This window comes from Bos javanicus, chromosome 22, assembly GCF_032452875.1.
Source record: "Bos javanicus breed banteng chromosome 22, ARS-OSU_banteng_1.0, whole genome shotgun sequence".
Taxonomy (NCBI): Eukaryota; Metazoa; Chordata; class Mammalia; order Artiodactyla; family Bovidae; genus Bos; species Bos javanicus.
Window position 1 is genome coordinate 452634 of NC_083889.1, and position 21960 is coordinate 474593.

The 21960-nt window shown below is 39.9% G+C and overlaps 1 long non-coding RNA gene across 1 annotated transcript; it reads left to right on the top strand.

Annotated features, from left to right (window-relative positions):
- The first annotated feature begins 9921 nt into the window (after positions 1-9921).
- On the top strand, positions 9922-17424 carry LOC133234976 (uncharacterized). Its single transcript, XR_009732382.1, has 3 exons — positions 9922-12349; positions 13537-14165; positions 14331-17424. It is a non-coding gene; the product is annotated as an uncharacterized LOC133234976 (long non-coding RNA).
- The last annotated feature ends 4536 nt before the right edge of the window (positions 17425-21960 follow it).

A 21960-nucleotide genomic window follows, 5' to 3' on the forward strand; every position in this document is an offset into this window, starting at 1 on the left:
ATCATCTTTGAGGATTTGAAATAGCTCAACTGGAATTCTATCACCTCCACTAGCTTTGTTTGTAGTGATGCTTTCTAAGGCCCACTTGACTTCATGTTCCAGGATGTCTGGCTCTAGGTGAGTGATCACACCATCATGATTATCTGGGTCGTGAAGATCTTTTTTGTACAATTCTTCTGTGTATTCTTGCCACCTCTTCTTAATATCTTCTGCTTCTGTTAGGTCCATACCATTTCTGTCCTTTATCGAGTCCATCTTTGCATGAAATGTTCCCTTGGTATCTCTAATTTTCTTGAAGAGATCTCTAGTCTTTCCCATTCTGTTGTTTTCCTCTATTTCTTTGCATTGATCACTGAGGAAGGCTTTCTTATCTCTTCTTGCTATTCTCTGGAACTCTGCATTCAGATGCTTATATCTTTCCTTTTCTCCTTTGCGTTTCACTTCTCTTCTTTTTACAGCTATTTGTAAGGCCTCCCCAGACAGCCATTTTGCTTTTTTGCATTTCTTTTCCATGGGGATGGTCTTGATCCCTGTCTCCTGTACAATGTCACAAACCTCATTCCATAGTTCATCAGGTACTCTATCTATCAGATCTAGGCCCTTAAATCTACTTCTCACTTCCACTGTATAATCATAAGGGACTTGATTTAGGTCATACCTGAATGGTCTAGTGCTTTTCCCTACTTACTTCAATTTCAGTCTGAATTTGGTAATAAGGAGTTCATGATCTGAGCCACAGTCAGCTCCTGGTCTTGTTTTTGTTGACTGTATAGAGCTTTTCTATCTTTGGCTGCAAAGAATATAATCAGTCTGATTTCAGTGTTGACCATCTGGTGATGTCCATGTGTAGAGTCTTCTCTTATGTTGTTGGAAAAGGGTGTTTGCTATGACCAGTGCATTTTCTTGGCAAAACTCTATTAGTCTTTGCCCTGCTTCATTCTGCATTCCAAGGCCAAATTTGCCTGTTACTCCAGGTGTTTCTTGACTTCCTACTTTTGCATTCCAGTCCCCTATAATGAAAAGGACATCTTTTTTGGGTGTTAGTTCTAAAAGGTCTTGTAGGTCTTCATAGAACTGTTCAACTTCAGCTTCTTCAGCATTACTGGTTGGGGCATAGACTTGGATTACTGTGATACTGAATTGTTTGCCTTGGAAACAAACAGAGATCATTCTGTCATTTTTGAGATTTCATCCAATGTTTGTTATTGTTGACTTATATGAAAAGACCCTGATGCTGGGCAAGATTGAAGGTGAGAGGAGAAGGGGATGACAGAGGATGAAATGGTTGGATGGTATCACGGACTCAATGGACATGAGTTTGAGTAAACTCTGGCAGTTGGTGATGGACAGGGAGGCCTGGTGTGTTGCAGTCAGTGGGGCCGCAAAGAGTTGGACACAACAGCAGCTGAACTGAACTGAACTGATAAGGATTTTGGAGATCAATCCCTTGTCTGTCGTATCATTTGCAGATATTTTCTCCCCTTCTGTAGGTTATCTTTTGTTTTTTTTTTTCTGGTTTCCTTTGCTGTTCAAAAGCTTATAAGTTTGATAATGTTCCATTTGTTTATTTTTGTTTTTCTTTCTGTTGAATTGGGAGAGTGACCTAAGAAAACATGATTTATGTCAGAGAATGTTTTGCCTATTCTGCCTTCTAGGAGTTTTATAGTGTCATATATTGTGTTTAAATCTTTAAGTCATTTTAAGTTTATTATTGTGCTTGGTGTGCAGGTGTATTCTAACTTCATTGATTTACATGCAGCTGTCCAGCTTTCCCAGTGCTCTTGCTGAAGAGACTGCCATTTCCCCCTTTTATATTCTTGCATCCTTTGTTAAAGATTAATTAACCATAGATGTTTGAGTTTATTTCAGGGCTCTCTATTCTGTTTCATTGATCCATATACCTGTTTTTGTACCAAATACCACACTGTTTTGATACTCTAGCTTTGTAGTATTGTCTGATGTCTGGGAGAGTTATGCCTTGTGCTCTGTTCATTTTCCTCAGGATTGCTTTAGCAATTCTGGGTCTTTTATTTTTCCATATATATTTTGGGGTTATTTGTTCCAATTCTGTGAAAAATTTCATGGGTAATTTGATAGGACTCAAATCTGTAGATTGCTTTGAGTATTATTGCCACTTTGACAGTATTAATTCTTCCAGTCAAAGAGCACGGGATATCTTCTTGTTTCTTTGAATCATCTTTTTTTTTTTTTAATCATCTTTTATTTCTTTTTAAAATGTTTTATAGTTCTTAGTGTGTAAGTTGTTCACCTCCTTGGTCAGTTTTATTCCTAGGTTGAGTGGGGCGTGGTACAATTTTAAAAGGTATTGGTTTTTTTTACATTCCCTTTCTGATACATTGTTAGTATAAAGTTCAGTTCAGTTCAGTTGCTCAGTCATGTCTGACTCTTTGCAACCTCATGGACGGCAGCATGTCCATCTGTCCAGGTTCCCCTGTCCATCAGTAACTCTTAGAGTTTGCTCAAATTCAGGTCCATCAAGGTGGTGATGCCATCCAACCATCTCATCCTCTGTCGTCCCCTTCTCCTCCTGCCTTCAATCTTTCCCAGCATCAGGGTCTTTTCAGATGAGTCAGTTCTTCACACCAGGTGGCCAAAGTAGTGGAGTTTCAGCTTCAGCATCAGTCCTTCCAATGAATATTCAGGATTAATTTCCTTTAGGATAGATTGGTGTATTGCATTGATGGATGTATTTACATATGTTGAAGCATCCCCTTGTGAACCTGGGATGAATCCCATTTTGTCAGGGTGTATAATCTTTTTTTTTTTTTTTTAATGGACCATATTTTAAAGTCTTTATGGAATTTTTTACAATATTGCTACTTTTTTTTTTTTTTTGCTCTGAGGCATGTGGGGTCCTACCTTCCCGGCTAGAGGTCAAACCTGCACACCCTGCATTGGAAGGTTAAGTATTAACCCCTGGACCACCAGAGTAATCCCCTGTATGATCTTTCTTATATCTTGTTGGCTTCAGTTTGCTAATATTTTGTTGAATTTTTACATCTATATTCATCAAGGATATCGGCCTGTAGTTTTCTTTTTTGGTGGTGTCTTTGTCTGGTTTTCGTATCAGGGTGATGGTAGCTTCATAGAATGACTTTGGGAATGTTCCTTCCTCTTCAGTCTTCCAGAAGAATTTGAGAATAGTCAGTATACTTTCTTTTTATGTTTGGTAGAATGTGCCTGTGAAACCATCTGGTCGTGGACTTTTGTTTGTAGGAAATTTATTATTATTATTATTACAGATTCTATTTAATTTCTAGTGATTGGTCTGTTCAAATTATCTGTTTCTTCTTGATCCAGTTTTAGTAGGCTGTGTGTTTCTAAAATGTTGTCCATTTCTTCTAGGTTGTCAAATTTGTTGTCATATAATTGTTCATAGTATTCTCTTAATGGTTGTATTTTAGTGGTACAGTTGAGATTTCTCCTTTTTCATTTGTTATTTTGTTTATTTGGGTTTCCTCTCTTTTCTTCTTGGTAAGCCTGGCCAGAAGTTTATCAATCTTGTTTACTCTTTCAAAACCAGCTCTTGGTTTTGTTGATTTTTTCTATTATTTTTTAACCTCTATTTTATTTATTTCCTCCCTGATTATTATTATTTCCTTCCTTCTGATGACTTTAGGTTTTGTTTGTTCTTATTTGTCTAATTTTCTTAGGTGATAGGTTAGACTTCCTTGAGATTTTTCTTGTTTTGTTTGTTTTAATGAAGGCCTATATCACTGTGAACTTCCCTTTAAGCACTGCTTTTGCTGTGGACCATAGGTTTTGTATGATTATGTTTTCATTGTCATTTGTTTCAAGGCATTTTTAAATTTCCTTTGTGATTCCCTTTTTGATCCATTTGCTTTTTAATAGAAAGTTATTTAGTTTCCATGTAATCATTTTTTTCTAATTTATTTTCCTGTGGTTGATTTCTAGTTTCCTGCCATTGGCATCAGAGAAGATGCTTGATATAATTTCTGTACTCTTAAATTTGTTGAGGTTAGTTTTGTGCCCTAGGATGTGTTCAGTCCTAAAGAATGTTCTGTGTACACTTGAAAAGGATGTGTATTCTGGTTTTTTGGGGTTTTGTATCCTGAAAAATATTAATTGTTTAATTGTTCTGTTGTATCATTTAGGACCTCTGTTGCTTTATTGATTCTGTCTGGAAGCTTTGTCCATTGGTATGAGTGGGATATTAAAGTCTCCTACTACTATTGTATTGTTATTAATTTCTCCCTTTATGTCAGTATTTGTTTTATTATTTGGGTTCTTCTATGTATGGATGTGAAAGTTGGACTGTGAAGAAAGCTGAGTGCCAAAGAATTGATGCTTTTGAAGTGTGGTGTTGGAGAAGACTCTTGAGAGTCCCTTGGACTGCAAGGAGATCCCACCAGTCTATCCTAAAGGGAATTAGTCCTGATTATTTATTGGAAGGACTGATGCTGAAGCTGAAACTCCAGTACTTTGGCCACCTGATGCGAAGAGTTGACCCATTGGAAAAGACCCTGATTCTGGGAGGGATTGGGGGCAGGAGGAGAAGGGGACGACAGAGGATGAGATGGCTGGATGGCATCACCGACTCGATGGACATGAGTTTGGGTAAACTCCAGGAGTTGGTGATGGACAGGGAGGCCTGGTGTGTGGCGATTCATGGGGTCTCAAAGAGTCGGACACAGCTGAGCAACTGAACTGAACTGAACTGATGTTAAGTACATATATGTTAATGAGTGTAAAATCTTTTTTTTTATTGATCCTTTTATCTTTATATCTTCTTATATTGATCCTTTTATCGTTATATATGTCCTTCTTTATCTTTCTTTATAGCCTTTGCTTTAAAGTCTACTTTGTCCGATATAAGCGTTGCAACTCTTGCTTTCCTGTCATTTCCGTTTGCACGAAATATCTTTTTCCATCCCCTCACTGTCAGTGTATGTGTCTTTTGTCCTGAGGTGGATCTCTTGTAAGCAGAATATTATAAGCTCTTGTGTTTTTTATTTTAAACCAGTATGTTACTCTTTGTCTTTTGATTGGAAAGAAAGTGAAAGTGAAAGTCGCTTAGTCGTGTCCGACTCTTTGTGACCCCATGAACTGTATAGTCCATGGAATTCTTCAGGCCAGAATACTGAAGTGGGTAGCCTTTCCCTTCTCCAGGGGATCTTCCCAACCCTGGAATCAAACCCAGGTCTCCCACATTGTAGGTGGATTCTTTACCAGCTGAGCCAAATATCCGGTCAATTGACATTTAAGTTAATTGTTGATGCATATGTATTTTTCTTACAATTAAATAGATTTTTATTTTTTAATTAATTAATTTATTTTAATTGGAGCCTAATTACAATATTGTGGTTTTTGCCATACATTGACATGAATCATATGTATTAATTGCCATTTTAAACCTTGTTTTCTGGTTGATTCTTTGTTTCTTCTTTGTTCCTTTTTTTTTTTTTTTTTTGGCTTCTTTTTGTGGTTTGATCAATTTCTTTCTTTTTAATGCTTGTATTCTCTATTAGGTTTTTGTGAATCTGTTCTATTGTTTTTGATTTGTGGTTTCCGTTTTTAAATTATGTTAACCCCTTCCTATATCTGCTTGCTTTAGACTAATAGTCCTATAGACTTAAACACATTCTAAAAAAAGAATCTTCATTTTCTTATTTTCCTTTCCTGAATTATATGATATTGATGTCCCTTTTTACATATTTGTGTTTATCCTTTTGCTGTTGCTTGTGTTTATCATTGTTTTCATAAATAGGTTACTTGCCTGCTTGCTAAGTCACTTCAGTCGTGTCCGACTCTGTGCGACCACATAGACGGCAGCCCACCAGGCTCTCCCATCCCTGGGATTCTCCAGGCAAGAACACTGGAGTGGGTTGCCATTTCCTTCTCTAATGCATGAAAGGGAAAAGTGAAAGTGAAGTCGCTCAGTCGTGTCCGACTCCTAGCGACCCCATGGACTGCAGCCTACCAGGCTCCTCTATCCATGGGATTTTCCAGGCGAGAGTACTGGAGTGGGTGCCATCGCCTTCTCCGTATAAATAGGTTATCTGTCTCTTATGTCTCCTGTATTGACAGGCAGGTTCTTCACCACTAGTGCCACCTGGGAAGCCCAGTTTAAGTGACTTACTTGTGATTTCTTCCTGCCTGTTTTCTTCTTGTTTCTTTTCTATGTAGAGACCACCTTTCATTATTTCTTTTAGGATAGGTTTAGTATTAATGTATTCTTTTAGCTTCTGCTTATTTGAGAAATTCTTTATTTCGCCTCCTATTTTAAATGATAATCTTGGTGGGAAGGTTGCAGATTTTTCTCTTTCAAGACTTTAAATATATTTTGCCACTCCCTTCTGGCCAGCAGTGTTTCTATAGAGAAATCACCTGATAGCCCTATGAGGGTTTCTTGGTAAGGAACTCTTTTTTCTCTTGCTGCCTTTAGAATTCTCTCTTTATCTTTAATCTTTGTCATTTTTATTATAATATGTCTTGGTGTAGGTCTGTTTGGGTTTATTTTGTTTGGAACCATCTGTGCTTTCTGTTCTGGGTATCTGTTCTGGATATATTCTTTAGATTTTGGGAATTTTCAGCCATAATTTCTTCAAATACATGTTTAATCCCATTTCTCTTTCTTCTTTTTCTGGAATCCCTATTATGTATAGATTGTCCTGTGTTATATTATCTGATAGGTCTCTAATATTGCTTGCTTTTTTTTTTTCTTTCTGTATGCTGTTTTGATTGGGTAATTTACATTAGTCTATCGTCCAGGTCACTTATTCTTCTGCATTATTCATTCTGCTATTCATTCCTTTGAGCTCAGATTTCATCTTGGCAAATGGATTTTCTAAATTTTCTTGTTTCCTCATTATAGTTTCTAGTTCCTTTTTACAGTAATCTTCATTTCTGTCACTATCCTTTCTTAATTCCTTCAGCAATTTTGTTACCTTCTTTTTGAACTGAGTGTTAGACTGAAGAGGTTTATTTCACTTTTCCTTCAGAGGAATTTTCTTAGTTTTAACTGAGAGTGGTTCCTCTGCTTCTTCATTTTTGCTTATATATCTCTTAGTCTGTTAGTTTAGGAAAAACAGTAACAATTGTAGTCTTGCAGGATTATTTATAAATTGGAGCATCCCTGCATAGCTTGTATGGGTTTGATATTTTTTGGTATGAGGGCTGTTTTGGGTTTGGATGCTTGCTGTCCTTTCCTCACCATGTTCTGGCTATTACCACCTTGATAAGGGGATGTGCAGATGCTCAGGTTCACAGCTCACACAGGTTCCCAGGAAGGTGGGGGCAGGGGGTCCCTCCTCAGCAGAATCAGTGGCAGGTCACACCCCCTCCCAGGGAAGCTGGCCCTAGATTACAGAGCCCTTAGTGGTGGTAGCTGTGTAAGCTCCCAGGAAGGTGGAGGCAGTGACCTGAGCAGGTGCCCTCGCCTGCTCACAGGCAGCAGCAACAGCAGTCTGTGCTGTCACTTGGGTTGGCCCCTGGAGCTCATGCAGGTGCTATCTGCTGCCTGTGAGCTTGGAGAAAGAAGCTCCTACTGTGGGCCAACTCTTGTCCTCGCGTGCTTCCCAACAATGATCCCTTATCTGTCTGGCAGGCCCAGGCTTCTTCCTGGACTCCCTCAGGTGTGATGCACTACACCCTATCCCCCTCAGGCTCTCTTCACACAACCCCAATCCTCTCTCCAGGGTGTGACCCCTGAAGCCTGAGCCTCAGTACCCAGCCCTCACCTACCCCAGTGGGGGAGTGGACAGCTTCTTAGCTGGGGAGTGCCAGTTGGCACTGACCCTAATTGAGGGTCTTTCTCAACTTTGACCTCAATACACCTGTTGCTGCCCTGTCCTCCAAGGCTCTGAAGCTCTCTCAATTTTCCTGCTAGTGAGGGGACTTCCCAGTGTGCAGAAACCTTTTCTCTTTCACAGCTCCCTCCCAGAGGCACAAGGCCCATCCAGATTTCTTTCTCTTTCTTTTGTTCTTTTTTCTTTTGCCATGCTCAGTTACATGGAGGTTTTCTTGCCCTTTTGGAAGTCTGAGGTCTGCCAGCATTCAGTAGAAGTTGTATGAGAGTTGTTCCACATGTGGATGTATTTTGATGTATCTGTGGGGAGAAGGTGAGCTCCACATCTTATTCCTCCACCATCTTGATCTGATCTCCCTAGTTATCTATTTTATATATAGTAGTTTGTACATATAAGTCCCAACCTCCCAATTTTTCTCTCTCCCCTCTTCCCCAGTCCACCAGTAATCATGTTTGTTTTCTACATCTGTAGCTCCATTTCTGTTTCATAGAGAAGTTCAATTGTACCTCTTCTTCAGATTCCACATATACTAGACATCATATAATTGTCTTTCTCTGTCTGACTTACTTCACTCAGTATGACAATCTCTGGATCCATCTGTGCTGCTGCAAATGGCATTATTTTGTTCCTTTTAATGACTGAGTAATCCTGGAATGTGAAGTCAGATGGACCTTGGGAAGCATCACTACACACAAAGCTAGTGGAGGTGATGGAATTCCAGTTCAGCTATTTCAGATCCTAAAAGATGATGCTCTGAAAGTGCTGCACTCAATATGTCAGCAAATTTGGAAAACTCAGCAGTGGCCACAGGACTGGAAAAGGTCAGTTTTAATTCCAGTCCCAAAGAAAGGCAATGTCAAAGAATGCTCAAACTACTGCACAATTGCACTCATCTCACACGCTAGTAAACTAATGCTCAAAATTCTCGAAGCCAGGCTTCAGCAATACGTGAACCGTGAACTTCCTAATGTTCAAGCTTGTTTTAGAAAAGGCAGAGGAACCAGAGATCAAATTGCCAACATCTGCTGGATCATGGAAAAAGCAACAGAGTTCCAGAAAAACATCTATTTCTGCTTTATTGACTATGCCAAAGCCTTTGACTGTGTGGATCACAATAAACTGTGGAAAATTCTGAAAGAGCTGGGAATACCAGACCACCTGACCTACCTCTTGAGAAGGCTGTATGCAGGTCAGGAAGCAACAGTTAGAACTGGACATGGAACAACAGACTGGTTCCAAATAGGAAAAGGAGTACGTCAAGTCTGTATACTGTCACCCTGCTTATTTAACTTCTATGCAGAGTACATCATGAGAAACGCTGCGCTGGAGGAAGCACAAGCTGGAATCAAGATTGCCCGGAGAAATGTCAGTAACCTCAGATATGCAGATGACACAACACTTATGGCAGAAAGTGAAGAAGAACTAAAGAGCCTCTTGATGAAAGTGAAAGAGGAGAGTGAAAAGGTTGGCTTAAAGCTCAACATTCAGAAAACTAAGATCATGGCATCTGGTCCCATCACATCATGGCAAATAGATGGGGAAACAGTGGAAGCAGTGGCTGACTTTATTTTTCTGGAATCGGAAATCACTGCAGATCGTGATTGCAGCCATGAAATTAAAAGATGCTTGCTCCTTGGAAGGAAAGTTATGACCATCCTAGACAGCATATTAAAAAGCAGAGACATTACTTTGCCAACAAAGGTCCGTCTAGTCAAGGCTATGGTTTTTCCGGTAGTCATGTATGGATGTGAAAGTTGGACTATAAAGAAAGCTTAGCGCCAAAGAATTGATGCTTTTGAACTGTGGTGTTGGAGAAGACTCTTGAGAGTCCCTTGGACTGCAAGGAGATCTAACCAGTCCATCCTAAAGGAGATCAGTCCTGGATGTTCATTGGAAGGAGTGATGCTGAAGCTGAAACGCCAATACTTTGGCCACCTGATGCGAAGAGTTGACTCATTGGAAAAGACCATGATGCTGGGAGGGATTGGGGGCAGGAGGAGAAGGGGATGACAGAGGATGAGATGGCTGGATGGCATCACCGACTCGATGGATATGAGTTTGAGTGAACTTTGGGAGTTGGTGATGGACAGGGAGGCCTGGTGTGCTGCAATTCATGGAGTCGCAAAGAGTTGGACACGACTAAGTGACTGAACTGAAATGAACTGAACACCTAAAGCAACTAGAAAAAGATGAAAAGAAGAACCCCAATGTTAGTAGAAGGAAAGTCATAAAAAGCAGAGCAGAAATAAAAAGAAATGAAGGAGATTATAGCAAAAACTAATAAAAACTAAAAACTGGTTCTTTGAGAAGATAAATAAAATAGACGAACTATTAGCCAGACTCATCAAGAATAAAAAGGAGAAGAATCAAATCAATAAAATTAGAAATGTAAATGGAGAAATCACAACAGACAACAGAGAAATACAAAGGATCATAAGAGACTACTCTCAGCAACTATATGCCAATAAAATGGACAACTTGGAAGAAATGGACAAATTCTTAGAAAAGTACAACTTTCCAAAACTGAACCAGAAAGAAATAGAAAATCTTCACAGACCCATTACAAGCATGGAATTGGAAACTGGAATAAAAAATCTTCCAACAAACAAAAGCCTGGGACCAGATGGCTTCACAGGTGAATCCTACCAATTTAGAGAAGAGCTAATACCTACCCTACTCAAACTCTTCCAGAAAATTGCAGAGGAAGGTAAACTCCCAAGCCATTCTGTGAGGCCACCATAACCCTAATACCAAAACCAGACAAACATGCCACCAAAAAAAGAAAACCACAGGCCAGTATCACTGATGAACATAGATGCAAAAATCCTCAACAAAGTTCTACCAAACAGAATCCAACAACATATTAAAAAAGATCATACATCATGACCAGGTGGGCTTTATTCCAGGGATTCAAGGATTCTTTAATATTTGCAAATCAATCAATGTGATACACTATGTTAACTAATTGAAAGATAGAAACCATATGAGTATCTTAATTATTTCAAATATTTTTTATTGAGATATTCAATCAAATAGTATCTCAATTACTCAAACATTTAAAGTAATTACTGATAGATATGTACTTATTGTAATTTTAAATTTGATTTCCCAGTTGATTTTGTTCATTACTTTTTTTTTTTTGTCCTTTCTGGTTTGATGGTTTCTTTTTGTATTATGCTTGAATTCCTTGACTTTTGGTTTTTATAACTCTTCTATGTTTTTGGGTTTTAGTTACCATGGTTTTCTAATATGGCAACCAGTAACCATACCTACTTACTTTAAACTGGTAGTCATGTAAGTTCAAACACATTCTAAAGATCAGTTGTTTTTTTTTTACTTTCCTTCTGCACATTTTGTGATTTTGATGCCCTATTTTACATCTTCATGTTTATCCTTTTGCTGTTAATAGTTATAATCACTTTTACAAAAATTTTTGGTTGTTTTTTAATCTATGTGCTGGTTTATTTAAGTGATCTTCAATCCTTTTCTGTATTTGTTTTTTCTATTGTGATTTTCCCCTTCCCATAGACTCTCGTTTCTTTTCTGTTAGAGAAGATCCTTTAATATTTCTTTTAGGGTAGGTTTTATATTGCTAAATTCTTTTCATTTTTGCTTGTCTGAGGAATTGTTTGTTTCTCCTTCTATTCTTAATGATAATCTGCTTGGTAGAATATACTATGTTTCTGATTTCTCTCTTTCAAATTTTGAATATATGCCACTCCCTCTGCCCTGCAGAGTTTCAGCAGAGAAATCAGCTAATTGCCTTATGGGGGTTTCTTTGTAATTGAGTTTAAGATTTTTTTCTTGCTTTCTTTAAAATCCTTTTTCTGTAAAATTTGTCACTTTACTTCTAATATATGTTGGTGTGGGTCTGTTTGGGTTCATCTTGTTTGGGGCTCCTGTGCTTCCTGTGCCTGAGTATTGGTGTTCTTTTTTTAAGTTTGGGAAGTTCTCAGCCATAATTTCATTAAATACATTTTTGATCTTCTTCTCTCTTCTCATTGTCCTGGAACCTTGATTATATGTAGTTTCAGTTCAGTTCAGTCGCTTAGTTGTGTCCAACTCTTTGCAACCCCATGCACTGCAGCACGCCAGGCCTCCCTGTCCATCACCAGCTCCTGGAGTTTACCCACTCATGTCCATTGAGTCGGTGATGCCATCCAACCATCTCATCTTCTATCTTCCCCTTCTCCTCCTGCCCTCAGTCTTTGGCATGCTTTAAATTATCTCACAGATCTCATGTTGCTTTCACTTTTTAAGTTTGTCTTTCCATACGCTGCTCTGATTAGGTCATTTCCAATATTCTATCTTCCAGATTACTTATTTCTTACTTAGTCTGCTGCTTGTTGCCTCAAGGTTGGTTTTTACCTTGGCAGTTGACTTGCCTAATTTTAACTGGCGTATCTTTATAATGTCTAGTTCCTTGTTACATGTTATACATTTCTATTTATAATTTCTAGTTCCTTGCTATGTGTCCTGCGTTTCTATGGGGAACCTTTTTAGTTCCTTTAGCATTTTTAATACCTTTTTTAAAATTTGGGGTTTCATAGACTGGTGAGGTGCCGGGGACCAGCCCCGGCTGATCCAGGGTATTCGAAGGAGAGACGGCGTAGGCGAAGATCAGGAAACAATTGCTTAATTAAATGTTAATTAAGGATATAAAGAGTAATAAAATGAGGATAGCTCAGTGAAGAAATTCAGTGGAGAAAAGAGGCTGAATAATTCAGCCAGAAGGTAAGAGAAAGAACGACATGGTGAGACCAAGTTTTGGTGAACAAGGCCCGCACTTTATTTTCCAAAGTAGTTTTTATACCTTAAGTTATGCATAGAGGATAATGGGGAAAGGGGTAGAGTCTTGCAGCAAGCCAGGCTTTCTTCCTGCAAACTTATCATATGCAAAAGCTTAGGTGATTTGCATCATCTTCTGGCCTGGAGGCCTGTTAACATTTTAAGACCTTCTCTTCAGAAAACTTATTTTTCTCTAAAGGTGATTGGTCAGGAGCCACCCTCCAAAAGCATTAGATAAAGTTGCATTCCTACAGAGCAAAGGTGTGGTGGGCTATAAGAAGAAAAAGAATTAACTCAAGGGTCCCAGGTTACAAACATTAAAGCTACTATTTACACCAATTATATTAATCAATACACTGCCAGGGACACAGCAGGTAAGGGATATGGAGACTTAGCAGCAAACATTGGCCCAACAAGTGAAAATCCCTTCACCAATACAATTTCTAATCAATCTTTTAACTGCTCAAAAGAATCTGTGTTTAGACAGTTTAGAACATCTCCTGCCTCTCACAGTTGGGAGGCTCTGAACAATCACATGTGGCCGGAAAAACCTATTCAGGCAGGCTAGAGGATTTCCAAAGGAGTTTGTAGGTTGAAACACTGTCACACCCAGGAATTATTAACTGGAGCTGTAAGCTAAATCTTTTTTCAGAGAGGTAGTGGGGGACAGCCCCCCGTAAAGTCAGAGGTGTAGGTGAAAGCACAAAGCAGAAAGTAGGCAGACTCTGGTTTTGGGGGTATATGCTCGAGAATTTCCAGGGGGACTCCTGAAGCTCTATCCCGCCTTTGCGTATGCCGAGCCTCCTTCCTCATGACCTTTGTCATGGGCGGAGTTCCTCACGCTGTGATAGAATTCCAGTTGAGCTATTCCAGATCCTGAAAGATGATGCTGTGGAAAGTGCTGCACTCCATATGCAATATGCACTCAATATGCAATATGCCGGCTCCCGGCAGTGAGGTCTGTTTTATTGTTTGTTCTTTCAGAGGATTTCTCCTGTTCTTTTCATTGGGAATAGTTCTTTTCCTTTTCTTATTTTACTTAACTTTCTCTGTCTCTATGAATTCAGGAGAAACAGTTATCTACTGTGGTCTTAAAGAGGGCTGCTTATGTGGGAGCATCACTGTGTAGATTGTGTGAGTCCAGTGTTTTTGGTGTAAGGACTGCTTTGGACATGTTGCGAGCCTTGTCTTTCCTTAGAGTATGCTGGCTGTTATCCCCTTGATAAGAGTGTGGTTGCTGTTGTGAAGTTCAGACCTGTGCTGGATGTAGGCAGGGCCTCCTCTTTGCTCAGTGGCTACCACAGCCCTGCTCGGGGGTAGGTTCTGCTCTGCGGTTGTTGCACTAGAAACCCTGAAGGTTGGGTTTGGTAAGGCTTTGTTGCCCTTGAGTGCATGCCCTGTCTCAAAGGAGGTGACTGCTAAAGCACGTTAAGCCCATATGGCCACAGGGAACTTATGTGCAACCTGTGTGAGCATCTGCAGTTCTGCCCAAAGCAGCTCAAGGTAAATATCCTTTCTCTGTTGTGTTCATCCTAGATCTAGTGCTAGGCTGTGGTGTGGAATGGGCTGGTGCTGAGTACTGAGGAGGTAAGAACTGAGATTTTGCATCCACCTGGGACCAACCTGGGCTGACTCTGTGGCAGACCTTCCCCAGGACCTCTCTGCCCCAGGTCTGGCTCCAAACTGCAGTGCAGGGTTGGTGCAGCTGGAGTGCTTCTACAGGGAAGCAAACTACTGTGTGCTCCTCTCCAGGGCCTGTCCATGGAGATTTGCATTTCTGTGGTACCACCCGGTATGTGCTGCAACAAAGCCCACCACAACTGGACCCATTCTCACAGTGCAAGTGCTGTCACTGGGCTCAAGGCCAGACCCACCCCAGCCATGCCCCTGCTAATGAACTCTTCGATTCGGCTTGGACCACCTCAGACACTCTGGGCTCTCTCAACACAACTATACCAAGTTCTCTCCCAGGGATCAACCACCCAGGATTTAATGTCTACCCACTGTAAGTACTAGCATCCTCTCTTGGCATGTTTCAGTGAGGTGGCAGCTGCTGTCACCGGTTTCTCTTCACGCTGATTGCAAGCAGGTCAGCATGAGTACACTCTTTGCAAGCAGAATCCAGGCTCTTCCAGCCTCTCTATGTGTCCCAGCAGCCCTCTGAACAGGCAAAGGGACTCTCCAGGTGAGAGTCTGCTAGTATGGACCTTCCCTTCTTCACAGATTCCTCCCAGGGTACCAGTCCCATTCTGATACCTTTTCTTCTCCCACTTCTGCCCACTAACATGGACATTTTCCGTGCAACTTTGGTAGTATAGGAGATCTACCAGTTTCTAGTAAATTTCTGAGAGAGTTGTTCACTCTGTTGATGTAGTTTTGATGTGTTTGTGGGGGAGAGGTGAGCTCTACATCCTACTCAGCAATATTAATCCTCTGGACCAAGCTGTACATTTTCATACACTCCCCCTCAATGTTTTATGTCTTTAATGTTACAATATTTTTGCATTTAGTATCAGTTAATAAATTACTGTATTTAGTTATTTTAAATACTTTTGCCTTCTAACTTTTATTAGACTTAAAAGTGATTTGTAGATTTTTAACTGTTTGTTCATAGTCATTATTACAACATTATTCTGAATTTAACTATATATTTAACTTTACCAGTGAGATTTATAGTTTTAGATTTTTGTTACTAATTAATGTCCTTTTGTTTCAGCTTGAAGTTCCTTTAATAGTTTTTGTAAGGCTGGTATAATGGTAATGAACTCTTTCTGCTTTTGCTTATCTAGAAAATTCTATATCTCTCCTTCAATTCTGAAGGACAGCTTTGCCAAGTATTCTTGACTGGCAGGTTTTATTTTTCCCAGCAATGGTTTCTGATGAAAACTCTGCTGGGGGATTCCCTTGTATCACAGGTCTTTTTTTCCCTTTTGCTGCTTTTAAGATTTGCTCCTTGTCTTTAATTTTTGACAATTTAATTATAATGTGTCTTGGTGTGAGTCATTTTGGATTCATCTTATTTGAGGTTTTATGTGCTTCCTGGATCTGCATGTCTATTTGTTACCCCAGCTTAAGGAAGTTTTCAGCCATTATTTCTTTGAATAACCTTTTGGTTACTTTCTTTCTTCTCTTTCTGGGACTCTTATGATGCATATGTTGACCCACTTGATTCTGTCCCCTAAGTCCCTTAAACTCTCTTCACTTGTTTTTGTTTTTTCCTTTCTTTTTTGATTGGACAAATTCTACTTCCCTGTATTTGAGTTAGCTAATCTTTTTTTTTTTTTTTTTTCTGTTTAGTCTGATGTTGAATCTCTCTATTGAACTTTTCAATTCAGTTATTATATTCTTCAGGTTTGTGATTTCTGTTCAGTACTTATGTTTTCTGTCTCTTTGTTGAAATTCTTTCTTAGTTTATGCATTGTTCTGAGCTCACTGAGCATCTTTATGACTATTATTTTGAACTGTTTATCAGGTAAATCACTTATGACCATTTCATTTAGATCCTTTTCTAGAGTTATATCTTATTTTTAGGAGAGGGGGCATATTTTTCTGCTGACTTAAAAAAAATTGCACAAGGTGAGAGTTGTGAGTTAAGTTTTATCTGGGGCAAAATGCGGACTGCAGCCTGGCAGAGAGCATTTCAGATAGCTCTGAGAAACTGCTCCAAAGAGTTAAGGGGGGAAGGTCAATATATATGTGATTTTGGTGAAAGGGAGTTCTTACAGTCAAGCACATATTTTTGTGGAATATTTCTGTAAGTCACAAGGAGCAGATGTCACCATGAAGGAATTTAGTGCTTTTCTAGATATGAGGAAGTGCAACAATTGGGCTTGCAAAATCTCCTCCTGAAAACATCTATCTAAAGACCTGTCCTGCCAGTTTTTCCAGAACACAGAGTGCCTCCTTCCTGATCTCTACCCTGAATTCTCTGCAGGATGCTTAAGGTTAGCAGCTGCAGCAGCACCTGTAATTTAATCCTCGCAGAGGTAAATGGCAAATGCCCATGGCAAGTACCAATTTGTCGTTGACACCTCTATTGATCATTTTTCTTCATTATTTATGTTGGTTTCTGTGCATTAGATGAAATAGTCACCTCTTTCAGTCTTGATATTAATAGAGTGGTCTCATGAAGGAGATGAACCTTATCACTTAGCCTGTCCTGAGCTCTTGGTTTTCTCTCAAACCTTTGTGATAGTCCAAGATATCTTCTTTGTTTTTAGTGGCTCCCAGTAGTTGGAGAAAGAAATGGCAACCCACTCCAGTGTTCTTGCCTGGAGAATCCCAGGGACCGGGGAGCCTGGTGGGCTGCCGTCTATGGGGTCGCACAGAGTTGGACACGACTGAAGCGACTTAGCAGCAGTAGTCGAGGGTGTGCCAAGACGTGTCAGTGTGTCAGAGGTGAGGATCGCCTCTGGGTGTATCCTAAATTAGAAGCCTGACCCTCTGGCAGAAGATTTTAAAATAGGTAAATAAGCCTCTTGCAAGGAAGGACAGCAAGAAGGAATTTCTGTCTGTGTCCTCTGTAAACCTTGGGAGGATAGTGGGTTAAAATCTGTTTGTTTGTTTTTTTAACAGACCTGTGGGGCCCGGCAAACACAAGCCTCACTGGCCACCAGAGACAGGTGATCAAAGAGTGTGTCCTTTGGATGGCAGCTGCTAAAACTAGGGAGCTAGATGTATTCACAAACTCCTTTGGGAGACTGGTGAGCACTTTCACTGTGAGTATTTTCTTATTCACCTGAGATGTGGGCATTGCTCAACTACTTTCAAGATTTCTTTTAGAGGGAACTGCTTCTTGTGTAGCTATAGATTTAGTGTACCCAGAGGAGGAATTGAGTTTGCTGCTGCTGCTAAGTCGCTTCAGTTGTGTCTGACTCTGTACGACCCCATAGACAGCAGCCCACCAGGCTCTGCCGTCCCTGGGAGTCTCCAGGCAAGAACACTGGAGTGGGCCGCCATTTCCTTCTCCAATGCATGAAAGTGAAAAGTGAAAGTGAAGTCGCTCAGTCATGTCCGACTCCTTGCGACCCAATGGACTGCAGCCCACCAGGCTCCTCCATCCATGGGATTTTCCTGGCAAGAGTACTGGAGTGGGGTGCCATTGCCTTCTCCAGGAATTGCATTTAGGAGCCTCCTATGTTGCTATCTTGGACCTGAAGTCAGAACTAATTGACTTCGGCCAAGAAGATGTCAAGGATATTACAGTTAAGGGTCTAGAAGTAGTAAGATGTCGTAGTCAACTTTATCTGGAAGCCTATTCCTCAGTCCTAACTGTTGAGAAGGAAGTCCTGGTAGATACTTAAGTTTCTCCAGTTTTCTGGGGAAATTTTTACAAAAATAAATTCAAGACTTGAACATAAGACCTGAACTGTAAAACTTCTAGAAGAAAGCACAGAGGGAAAGCTCCTTGATATTGATCTTAGCGATAATTTTTTGAATATCAAAAGCAAAGGAAAAAATAAAAAATAAACAAGTGAGGCTACCTCAAACTAAGAACTTTCTACACAGTCAAGAAAACAATCAACAAAAGAAAAGTTAGTCTATGAAATGAGAGAAAATATTTGAAAATCATGTTTCTCATAAAGGATTAAAATCCAAAATATGTAAAGAATTCATACACTCAATAGCAAAACCCAAACAATCTGATTAAAAACAGAGGAAGTGAATTAACATTTTTCTAGAGAAGACATACAAATGCCCAATAGGTACATGAAAAGATGCTTACCAGCACTAATCAGCACGGAAATGCATGTCAAAATTACCATTGTCACCTCACACATGTTAGAATGGTTGTCACCACAAAGAGAAGGGATCACAAGTGTCGGTGAGGATGTACAGATTCTCCACACCTTAGGATCTAGCAGTCATACATCTGGGTATATAGCCAAAGGAAATGTGTTCAATTGGTGAATGAATAAAGAAGGCATATGATGTGTGTGTGTGTCTGTGTGTGTGTGTGTGTGTGTGTGTAAAATTCAGCCATGAGAAAGAAAAAAAAAATCTTGCCACTTGCAACAATGTGGATGGACATTGAGAGTATTTTGCTAAACAAGTCAGAGAAAGACCAGTGCTGTGTGGTATCACTTATGTGGGGAACTTCAACAACATCAAACTTATGGAAACAGTAGAAAAGTGGGTGCCAGAGTGTGGGGAATCAGGGAGCAGTTGGTAAAATAGTACAAACTCTGAGCTATAAACTGAGTAAGGTCTGAGGATCTAATGGAAAAATCTGATGATTACAGTTGATAACACCATATTGTACAATTAAAGTTTGCTTAAAAAGTAGAACTTAAATGTTTTCTTAGAACAAGCAAACTTTGGTCCCAAGAATCACTTCACTTTCTAATTTCCATATTACTCTTTCTTTCCCTTCTTGTCCTCTACTGGCTATTCCCTGCTCAGCTGAAAGAATACTCTACTGAACACGTGTTGCAAATAGCTTTTAAGAAACAATTTTATAACAAGTCTTTTTAAACACTTCAGTAAATACATTCTGGAATATTGTCACTCCCATTTACTTAGATAACACAGTGTTGAAAACATGTTCCAATTAGCCAATAAATTTTTTTTTTATAGTCAGAGGAGGCTAAGATGATGGCATAGGAATACTCTCCTGCTACGGACACACTAATCTACACCTACACACAGAGCACTTTCTCCTGAAGACCTACCTGAGGGCAGAATGAACAACCACTACACATAAAGGGACCACAGAACCAGATTTGGAAGATGGAGATAGGAATCCCACGCTCAGTGCAATGATCTGTAGTAAAGAGGCATATTGCTGAGGCACCAGACTGCACACACCTGCTTTTGGGTATTTGAAAAAACAGTGGTTTAAAAGGTACCTACACTATCTGAAAGGAAATCCATTTACTAACACTAGAGGTTCTGCCAAATGGGCAGGAACCTGATGAAACTATCCCTGTTTGTTGGCGTTGATGAGTGCCATTTTGAGGCCCCTGAGAGTCTCCTTATCCCAGACCTACTCCAGCTCTATCCACACCCTTGGGGGTTGTGCTGCGTTAGGGCTGCCCACAGCTCTTGCCCACTTCAGCCCACACCAACCTGCCAATTCAGCCTCAGGACAGTTCGCCCTGTAGACTGAGCTTGTCCTTTACCCCTCCAGCTCCATCTCCCTCAGGCTGCACCCACTTCAGCCCCAGCCAACCTGAAAGAGCCACCAGGTGGAATGATCGACACAGGATGATCTCACACAAGACCAGGAAAAGTAGCTGTTTTGCCTAACTCAAATAAAAACCAAACAAATGTCAAAGAGAGATGAACATGTTTCAGATGAAAGAACAACAACAAAAATGCAGGAAAACCCCCTAATGAAACAGAGATAAGTAATTTGCCTGACAAAGTGTTCAGAGAAATAGTTACTGAACTTGTGAGAAGAATGGAGGAACTCAGAACTTCAACAAAATCTTAGAAAACATAATAATGAACTAACCAAATTAAAGGGCTGAAATTTAAAAATCCTAGAGGCATTCAACAGTCAATTAGCTGATACAGAAGAATGGATAAGAAATCTGAAAGAATAGGAAATTTCCCAATCAAAACAGCAAAAAGAAGAAATAATTTTCTAAAATGAGAAGAGTTTAAGGTACCTCTAGGACAACATCAAGTGTACTAACATTTGGATCATAGTTGGGCTCCAAAATCACTGCAGATGGTGACTGCAGCCATGAAATTTAAAGACGCTTACTCCTTGGAAGGAAAGTTATGACCAACCTAGATAGCATATTCAAAAGCAGAGACATTACTTTGCCAATAAATGTCCATCTAGTCAAGGCTATGGTTTTTCCAGTGGTCATGTATGGATGTGAGAGTTGGACTGTGAAGAAAGCTGAGTACCGAAGAATTGATGCTTTTGAACTGTGGTGTTGGAGAAGACTCTTGAGAGTCCCTTGAACTGCAAGGAGATCCAACCAGTCTGTTCTAAAGGAGATCAGTCCTGGGTGTTCATTGGAAAGACTGAGGCTAAAGCTGAAACTCCAATACTTTGGCCACCTCATGCAAAGAGTTGACTCATTGGAAGACTCTGATGCTGGGAGGGATTGGGGGCAGGAGGAGAAGGGAATGACAGAGGATGAGATGGCTGGATGGCATCACCGACTCTATGGACATGAGTTTGAGTGAACTCTGGGAGTTGGTGATGGACAGGGAGGCCTAGCATGCTGTGATTCATGGGGTCTCACAGACTCGTACACGATTGAGTGACTGAACTGAACTGAACCGAACTGAGTCTCAGATGAACAGAGAAAGAGATAGAAAAAAATCTTTGCCACTTTATTTAATTGAAGGATAATTGCTTTACAGAATTTTGTGGTTTTCTGTTATACATCAACAAGAATCCACCATAGGTAGACCCATGTCCCCTCCCTCCTGAACCTCGCTCCTGTCTCCCTCCCCATCCCACACTTCGAGATTGTCACAGAGCCCCTGTTTGAATTCCCTGAGTCATACGGCAAATTCCCATTGCCTATCTATTTTACATATGTCATTGTAAGTTTCCATGTTACTGTCTCCATACAACTCCCCCTCTCCGTCTCCCCTCCTTCCTCCCTTCCTCCCAGGTTCATGGGTCTGTTCTCTATGTCTGTTTCTCCAGAGAGAATTTATTTGAAGGGATAATCACTAAAATTCCTCCTAACCTGGGGAATGAAACAGAAATCCAGGTACAGGAAGCACAGAGGGTTCCAAACAAGATGTGCACAGAGGGCTCCACACCAAGATATATTATGATTAGAATGGCATATGTCATAAACAGACAATCTTAAAACATCAAGAAAAAAACAACTAATACAAAGGGACCCCCATAAGACTATCAACTGATTTTTCAGCAGACAGGAGGAGAATAAATGGAGAATTCTAAGCCAGGGGGAGTGGTAAGATATATTTAAAAGGCTGAATATTCTATCTAGCAAAATTATCATTTAGATTTGAAAGAAAGACAGTTTCCCAGAGAAGAAAAACTAAAGGAGTTCAGCATTAATAAAATCACCTTACAAGAAGTATTAGTCTTCTTTATGCAGATTAGAAGAGACCACAACTAGGAATTACAAAGCATATGGGAAAAAAAAAAAGACAAAACAAAAAAAAAGATCTCACTGGTAAAGGCAAGTACATGGTAAAGGCAGTAGACCAGCCACTTAAAAAGTCAGCATGGAGGTTAGAAGACAAAAGTAGTAAAATCAACTGTAACTACAATAAGTAGTTAAGGGATACACAAAATAAAAAGATATAAAATGTTATATCAAAAATAGATTCCACTCTTAAGGGGCACACAAAATCTCACATGCTCCAGGACCCAGGACAGAAACAGTAATTTGAAAAGAGCTCAGCTCAGACTCACTTGCTGACATTAAAAAGCCTC